The sequence below is a fragment of the Mirounga angustirostris genome, unplaced genomic scaffold, assembly GCF_029215605.1.
Source record: "Mirounga angustirostris isolate CCGP_5_RB_7025 unplaced genomic scaffold, mMirAng1.0.hap1 SCAF_1, whole genome shotgun sequence".
Taxonomy (NCBI): domain Eukaryota; kingdom Metazoa; phylum Chordata; class Mammalia; order Carnivora; family Phocidae; genus Mirounga; species Mirounga angustirostris.
In genome coordinates this window covers 55653426-55660788 of record NW_026991709.1, presented here as the reverse complement: position 1 = coordinate 55660788, position 7363 = coordinate 55653426, and the positions used below count along the sequence as shown (strand labels likewise).

At 35.7% G+C, this 7363-nt stretch overlaps 1 pseudogene; it reads left to right on the top strand.

The window, feature by feature from the left end:
- Nucleotides 1-2005: 2005 nt before the first annotated feature.
- LOC123834535 (large ribosomal subunit protein eL36-like) lies at nt 2006-2316 on the top strand (annotated as a pseudogene).
- Nucleotides 2317-7363: the final 5047 nt, after the last annotated feature.

The following is a 7363-nucleotide window of genomic DNA, read 5'->3' as shown; positions in this document are numbered from 1 at the left end:
AGACAATCTGACTCCAAAGACAAAGACTGTCTTCATATTAACCATAAGCTATAGACACATTTCTTCTCCAAGAAAGCAAGTGTACTTACAATAGGTACAATCATGGTATCTAAACTCATGAGTTTTTGGATTCACCAGATTCATAATGTTTAAATTTGGGGCTTGGTAGAAGAAAGATAATTAAAAAAAAATTTTTTGTTAGTTTATTCAGGCTAAGTAAAGATAAAAAAGCAATGTAATGGATGAAGAAAATCATTTATAAGAAATAAAGGGGAGAAATAAATTTGCATTAGAGAATTCAAAAGTCAAAATCTCTCGTTAGTCTTATTAATTTACTTTCCATTCTTTAAACTCTCAAAATGGAGGCTGTTCAGGATTTGGTATCTGTAATTTTTGGAAGAGATCAGGGAAAATCATTAACTTTCATAATCATGATAAATAGAGGATCACTCTATTTTGATATATGTATATGATTTTCATGTGAATGCATGAAATCACGCTGTATTTCTTATTCAAATAGTTAAGTATTATGGTGAAAATTTCTGTTTGCCCAGAACTCAACGTAAAATATGTATGTTAAGTAAAGCCACACTTTCTCAGTATCAGCTTGCTAATGGCACTGGGTTCAGAGATGAGTACAGGGTTCCTTATTCCATCTCACTGGGGGAAGATTGTCTTTCCATTACTTGCATATATTACCTGTATTAGTGAGGAAGCAATAGCCTGAACTTTTCTAAAGTAGATGAACAGCTTCTTTGAAAAGATAATTCAGGATTCAGATGCATTTAAACCCCAGGCTTTGTACTTGGTCCTGCAAGTTGAAAGACATATTTTTCAAGAACTATTTTTGCTGGGTATCTGTCCAAATTATCCAATATCCTGTGCCCTTATATTAAACAGTAAAACTTTCTTAGAAAAAAACCTTAAGGAGAAATAATAAGTTAATTAAAAACTGCAATAAATAACGATTTGTTATGGTTAGAAGTAGATGACATACTCATTTCTTGTCTCTCACGTCAAATATAAACTTTGCTGTAGTTCCCTATCTTATGGCAAATTCAGCCTGTAGGTTTCCCTCACAGTTATATTTAAGTTATTGCACATTTATTACCTATTCCATGACTCTGCTATACCAAGATTAAAAAGACAAGTGAAATATGGTATCTGCCAGCACAACACTAACAATCTGGTAATGGAAAGAATAGTAAGATAGATACACGAAATGCAAAGAATGTAAGTGGCTTAAGAAAAATACAGAAAAGAGTAATTTAGACAAAAAGAGAGAAGAGACAGAGAGAAATTGTAAGTTTGGGGTAGCGATAAGAAGCTTTCTGGATGAGAAGTGTTTAAGATTAATGTAAAGGTAAGTAAGGAAGAAAGAAAGGCATTCTAGAGAGAAGGAGGGGAAGGGTGAGAAAGGAGGAAGTACAGAGTACAGGTGTGTTCAGGTCTCTTGGAGACTAGAATGCATAGGTGAGGTAGGTGATGAAGTCAAAAAGGTATTGGTAAGAATTCATAGGACTTGGTAGCTGAAAGTGTAGAAAGGAAAATTAAAGATAAATCTGTGATTTAAAACCAACATGTATAATGGTGGCTTTATTTAAAGAAAGAAGCAAGGCAGGATCATGCACTGATTTTAGGAGTAGGAAAGTGATATATGCCATTACCAAAATGTTGAGATTATTTGCAACTGATGAATTACTGAACTCTACATCTGACGCTAATGTTGTACTATATGTTGGCTAATTGAACTTAAGTAAAAAATAAATAAATAAAGTACCTGCTTGAACATTTGGGCTTTTGAATTATGATTCGGACCTTAAGAGACAATGCTGAGAGAATAGGAGCTGGAGTTATAAGATTTGATATCAAACTCTCTGGATCTTCTAAATTATATGGCCTTGGGCATGTCACAAACTCTTTGAGCATCATTTTATTTACTGTTAAAAATGGAGATTAAAAGTGTATTTCAGTCCACCGCAGGAGCCATGGAGGAGCAGCCGCCATGGCTCTGTGCCACCCCATGGCCATGGGCCTCAACAAGGGCCACAAGGTGACTAAGAATGTGAGGAGGCCGAGGCACACCCACCAGCACCTCACCAAGCACACCAAGTTTGTGCGGGACATGATCCAAGAGGTATGCAGCTTCACCCCATATGAGCAGTGTGGCATGTGGCTGCCCAAGGTCTCCAAGGACAATTGGGCCCTGGGGTTCACCAAGAAAAGGGGGGGGCATACATCTGTGCCAAAAGGAAGAAAGAGGAGCTGACTAATGTCCCAGCAGCCATGAGGAAAGCAGCAGCCAAGAAAGACTGAACCCCTCCCTTCTGTATGTAATAAAGCCTTTTTGGGGAAAGAAAAGTGTATTTCAATCTATAAAATTCAACAAATCCAAGATGTTACTGTTGATAACGTCTGCACAAAAGTAACAGTTGAAGCCATTATTAAAGCGAAAGACTAGAAGAGGTCTGAAGAGGGGTTAAGGCAATTGATAAATGGAAAAAGGAATTCTAGCCATCATATGGAATTTTATTTGTTGATACTTGTTTTTAGTTTCATGACCCACAACCATACACACCTATGTAATATATGGCTTGATTTTGTTTTTGAACTTCTTAAAAAGAGTACCATAGAATAGGTCATTTTCTAAGATTTGCTTTATTGCCTTATTTACCTCAGATTATGATGCTAAGATTCATCCATGATGCTTAATTACAGATCAATTTTTATTGCTGCATACTATTCCATTTTATAAAAATTCCATAATATATTCATTCCACTGCATATGGATGCTTTTGTTGTCTCCAGTTTTTTGCCATTATTAACAGTGACATGATGAACATTTTTGTTACATCTTCCAGCACATATGTGTAAGAATTTCCCCTGGATATATACCTAAGGATGGTATATATCCAGGAATATTCAACTTTATAAAACAATGCCCAAATTGATTTACAAAGTGGTTGTATCATTTTACACTCTTACTAGCAATGTGTAAAGGATCCATGTCCTCTCCAATGACAGTTCCATAAGATTTCTTAAATTCCACTGGTGAGTGATGGAGAATGACATCTCATCATGTTCTTTATCAACATTCTCCCAATTACTAGTAAAGTTGGGTGATTTTTCAGAAGTTTATTGGCTATATACATCTTTTGTGATGTTTCTATTAATATTTTTGTCCATTTATTTTCTTTATTATTTTATAGTATCTATGTATACTTGATTATAGTCTTCTGCTGACTATAAGTATTTCAAATAACTTCTCACACTCTCCTCACTCTTTTTAAAGTGCATCATGAGAAACAAATACTCTTAATTCTCACATCATCTGATTGCTCAGATTTTTTAAGTTTTGTGCTTTTGAAGGCTTTTATAAAATATTCTCTGACCCAAGGCATGCAACTGTATTTTCTTCTAAAAGCTTTAAAGTTTTTGATTTTGCTTTTTAAAGTTCTTAATCCAGGGATACCTGGGTGGCTCAGTCAGTTAAGCATCTGTCTTTGGCTCAAGTCATGATCCCAGGGTCCTGGGATCAAGTCCCACATTGGGATCCTTGCTCAGCGGGGAGTCTGCTTCTCCCCCTACCTGCCACTCTCCCTGCTTGTGCTCTCTCTCTATCACTGACAAATAAATAAAATCTTAAAAAAAATAAAAATAAAGTTCTTAATCCATATAAAGCTGATTTTTGTATAGTTTGTGTGATATATACAATCTCATTTTTTCCCTATTAATGACCCATTTTTAGCTCTATTTATCGAATATTTCTTCCCTTCTTCAGGAATCTGAAGTAAACCTCGGTGATATATCAAAGTTTTATCTAAATAGAACTACCATATGATCCAGCAATTCCATTTCTGGGTATTTATCCAAAGAAAATGAAAACACAAATTAAAAAAAGATCTATGCATCCCTATGTTCATTGCAGCATTATTTATTTATTTTTTTAATTTTATTATTATTATTTTTAAAGATTTTATTTTTTATTTATTGGAGAGCAAGCGAGAGAGAAACAGCATGAGGGAGGAGAGGGTCAGAGGGAGAAGCAGGCTCCCCACTGAGCCGGGAGCCTGATGTGGGACTTGATCCCAGGACCCTGGGATCATGACCTGTGCTGAAGGCAGTCGCTTAACCAACTGAGCCACCCAGGCGCCCTGCAGCATTATTTATAATAGCCAAGATATGGAAACAACCCAAGTGTCCCCTGAAGATGAATGGATGAAGAAGACACACACACACACACACACTCTGGACTATTACTCAGCCATAGGAAAGAATGAAATCTTGCCATTTGAGACAACATGAATGGACCTAGAGGGTATTATGCTGAGTGAAATAAGTTAGCAGAAAAAGACAAATAATATGATTTCATTTACATACACAATCTAAAAACAAAACAAACGAACTAAACAAAATAGAAACATACTCATAGATAAAGGAAACAATCTGGTGGTTGCCCAAACAGGGGAAGAGGACTAAGAGGTACAAACTTCCAGTTGTAAAATAAGTAAGTCATAGGAATGTAACAAAAACGAAACCAAAGTTTGATCTAAGAATGAGTCTTTTCTTGGATATCAGTTTAGTTCCTGTAGTTGGTTTTGTTCTCTCCCCACAGCAGTATCATTCTGCCTTAATTAATGTGTGACACAGGGCAATTTTTCCCAACCTTCTTTTTTTTATATTAACACATATGAACCCATTTTGTGTCAGGTATTATTCCTGATTCTACAGATGAGGAAACCATGACATAGTGAGGTTAAGTAACATGTTTACGTTACAGTGAGTGGGTGGGCCATAGTGGGATTATAAGCCAGGCAGTCTGGATCCAGAGAACATTATTACCATTAACATGTTATACTGCTTCTTTGTCTCCAGAAATGCTTTCATTATTTTTGGTCTTTTGCTTTCATATAGATTTTATAATCAACTTACTAAGTGCTAAGAACAACCCTTCCATGATTTTGTGATTTTTCCCAAAGACCCATTTTACACACACACACACACACACACACAGTTATTTGGGTATAATCAACCACATTAACATTTCTGCTGCAAAAACACACTTAGGAATATTATTGGGAAAAGTGGGATAAGTAGTATCATAAATTTCTTCTGACTGAACATGAGTTCAGGTCCAGTTTTGCTGCCAAATGAGTTTGGTGCCAAACTGATGAAAAATCTTGCTGTTTAGACCTCTTCAGATCTTTGAAATTGTGGAATGTGTCATTGCCATTTAATAAATGAGGGGGAAAAAGTCTCTGGGAGGTTAAATAATTAGATCAAATCAACCTGCATTCTTAGTTGATAAACTGCCTGTAGTTTGCTCCAGGCTTTTTTTTTTCCCTAAAGAAATGTTTTTATATGAATTTTAAACCTCAAAGTAATAATATAGCATTTTCCCTTGGATCTGGATCTATAATGACTCCAGATCTCTGCCTAATTTACCTTGTTCACTAACCTTTCCCTGACTATCTGTTCTTTTTTTATTCATCCACATCCAAGCATCCTCTGCTAGCTAGTCAGTCAGAAACCAATGAAACAAAACATAATTGATAAGTAATGAAAATGCCTTTGAAGCCTGCATTCTAATACAAAAGGTGACTAAATGTCAAGCCCATTCACCGAATTTTATTTAATCTACAATTCCAATTCTAGATTTTGTAACTTAAGTAAAGGCTTATTTTAGGTAGTTTACCCTTAATCTGTTCACATTTCCAAATAAGTGATGTATATTTTTTTCCATATTGAAATTCTGTTTTCTTTCCCATTCTCTCATTCCCTGGCTTTTAATTGATTTTTCTGTGTCAAGTTATTAAAGTTGTCCTCTTTTAAAGCAGTAACTTGTTTTTCCATTAAGGTGAGCTGATTTTGTAGCCTCTTACAGTAGAAAAAGAACATTATTCATGAGTCACTGTTCATTTGTCTAGTGCTTGGCACGTTGTAGGTATTCAATAAATGCTTGATAAATGAATAAAATAGAATGGCCTCTTAAAATGTTGATGTCCATTCCTACCAAATTGAAGTTTAATTTAACAACAGCTTCAGGATTACATATTAAAGGTCTCAGGAAAAAGTAATAAATGGAAATACTTGTTATCTTGCTACAGACTGAAATATAGGTACTGAATTTTTCATTGAGATACAAGTAAAGCCCGAAATACAAATGGGTACAAGGGCAGAAATATAATAGACATACAATAATATTGATTTAAATTTAATACTTGCAAGTGTTCAAGTTTGAAACCTTAGAACTCATTCATATAACACTCTACAGCTGTAATTGATAATGCTTGAATGTAATTATCATTCAGTTATATGGTCTTGCCTATATTTTCTTATATCTTACCAATAAATTTACATCCCTTATGCCCATGTGCATTGAAGGGTACAAAGCTATACAGGCCACCTTAGACCAGCAGTTTCCAAACCACACTCTACTTGCAAAAATATATATATAATATATATATATAGATAGATCTTGGTGCTCTATTCTCATCTACTGTAACATAATCTGTGAATGTGGGGCCTGGGATTCTGTACTTTTTTTTTTTTTAAGATTGATTGGTTGATTATAGAGAAAGAAAGAGAGAAAGTGAGCATGCAAGTCAGGGGAAGGGCAGAGGGAGAAGGAGGAAGCAGACTCCCCGCTGAGTTGGGAGCCCCAAGCCAAGCTCCACATGGGGCTCCACACAGAGCTCGATCCCATGACCCCGAGATCATGACCTGAGACAAAATCAGGAGTCCGTTATTCAACTGACTGAGCCACCCAGGCGCCCCTGGGATTCTATACTTTCTAAAAGCTTCCTCAAATGATCGCTAATTGCCAGCTGGCATTGGCCTATGGAGCAATGTCTGGGAACCACTGTTTGTGTCTTAAGTTGAAAAACTATCTCTATCACTCCACAGAATGTTACAGATCTATTCACTGGTACAGAGGGTTCTAAGAGGACTGGTTTGGATTATCCTTTTTAATCTTAGAGGGAAAAAAATCAGTTTGCAAATGATATAAGAACATGGAGATATTCAATGTTGGTTCAGCATTCTAGGGAAGTAGAATAACAACATGTGCTCCAAAGATCTCTTCTGACTTTGACCCATGTCACTGGTAAAACCCTTCCAATCATTTGAAAAGGATCAGTGGGAAAGACAGTTTTGTTCAGATAGACATTCATCTAAATATGATCCTGAATCTGGTTCTGCTAGAAATATCTGGGGCTCCTTTTAACACTGGAGTCATAAAATACAACGTTTACTATAGCATTGGACCCAATCTTTCAAAATACACTTGTAGAAATTTACTATAGTCACAAGAGAAAACGGAGAAGAAAACCAGTTGAATGTTTTTGAAAAATTCATAATCACA